Genomic DNA, 1,744 nt, shown 5'->3' with positions numbered 1-1,744 from the left:
ACCGGTAGAGATATGCTAAAATACCTTCAAAGCCCCATGATGCAAGTGGCCCAATCACTTGTGGCATAACTCACCATCGTCTCAACTCTACACCCTTTCTACTTTTAAGTTTAAATCAACAGACTCCTCTACCTCTAGCTTATAGAGATTCTTCACCTGAATCCCTATCTTCTTTACTTGACCTGTGGCTATGTGTCGAAGAAACGCTTTTCCATTCAAGAAGATCACATCATACCCTATCTCCTTGAGCATGGAAATGAATACCAAGTTCTTCTTCAGCCTAGCTACATAAAAAACATTCTTCAAGGTGAGTGGAGGCCCATGCTCCCTCTGAAAAGTAATCATGCCCAATACAGTAACACTATACTTCCCGTTGTCACCCATCTCGATATGCATCTAGAGATATTTCTCCTCGAGGTCACTCACTAAATATTTTTCACTAGTCATTTGGAATGAAGCTCCACTGTCTAAGTACCATACACTTCCCATCATTGATGACACCATGCATGAAATGAGGGAAAATTGAAATTCGAATTGAGAGGCCAAAGCCTTACCTGCCACTCCTCATGAGAACTTCTTCTTGGACTTCTTGAGTGGAAAATTTGTAGCAAAATGGCCTAGCTCATGACAATGAAAGAACTTAAATTTTCTCACGTCTTTATTCTTAACTCCATGATAAGAATCCCATTTGGAATGGGAATCTTTCCCTTTCCCCTTCTTTGCCTTAATTGCTAAGGCATCATTCTCTTCATCATCAATCTTTGATGAAGAGCCATCCCTGGTGTTCCTCCTAATCACCTCCTCCATCAAATCTGACCATAGCCATTCCCAATCTGACATCTTCTCCCATCTATTAATAAAGTCCTGATAACTATGCCAACTCTTTGGGAGTCCTAGAAGAGAAAGACCCACCATATCATCCTCGGCAACCGTGATTCCAACACTTCCAAGTTCATCGCAACATTGAGTGAACTTGGTCAAGTATTTTGGAATCGTCTCACCCTTCTCTATTTTGATCTTTTGAAGTTTTTCCTTCAGTGCCGATTTCCTTTGGTCACTACTATTCTGATACAAGTCTATCAATGTTTTACACATAACATATGGAGTTTACTTGCCATGGAGACTCAAGACAATGTGGTCTCGAACTCCCTCAAGGATTATCTGCCTCGCCTTTACCACACACTTCTTCCATTCTGCCAAATTATGTGCATCAGTACTGCTCGCTTAGGAATTTCTTGATCAAAAAATTACTTCAAGCCATTATCCTCTAGCACAACATCCATTTTGTCCCTCCATGCTATAAATTTCAATCTTCCTTCCAAGGCATACTCAATCTCCAAATTGTAAAACGCCATATGCATTGCAAATTCGAATTTCACCTTTAATGCAAAACTCAAAACTTTGAAATCTCCTCTACTATATTTTCTTCAGCTCCAATACCATGTATAAAATCTTGTAGATTCACAAGCTCATGCAGTGTACTAAATCATAGGACAAGAATCTACTTCTACTTTCAACTAGCTGAGGCAAATAGATAGATGAAAAAAATATTAATAAGAAGATGATAAATCAATGGAACATAACACAAGATGTATTTGGGGAAAGCCACTTCTCAAAACCCCACTATATCTATTGCATATATCATAAATATGAGTGAAGATACAAACCTTGTTCTCACTATAACAATTTCACACAAGTATGCTCAACTCTCTTAGCTCACGAGCTAGCTCAAGCCAAATCCTTA

Source organism: Pinus tabuliformis, chromosome 4_2 (genome assembly GCF_031772625.1).
Source record: "Pinus tabuliformis cultivar Carrire ecotype Pingquan chromosome 4_2, CPIR1, whole genome shotgun sequence".
Classification (NCBI taxonomy): Eukaryota; Viridiplantae; Streptophyta; class Pinopsida; order Pinales; family Pinaceae; genus Pinus; species Pinus tabuliformis.
The sequence above is the reverse complement of the archived record's forward strand: the minus strand, read 5'-3'. Positions refer to the sequence as shown.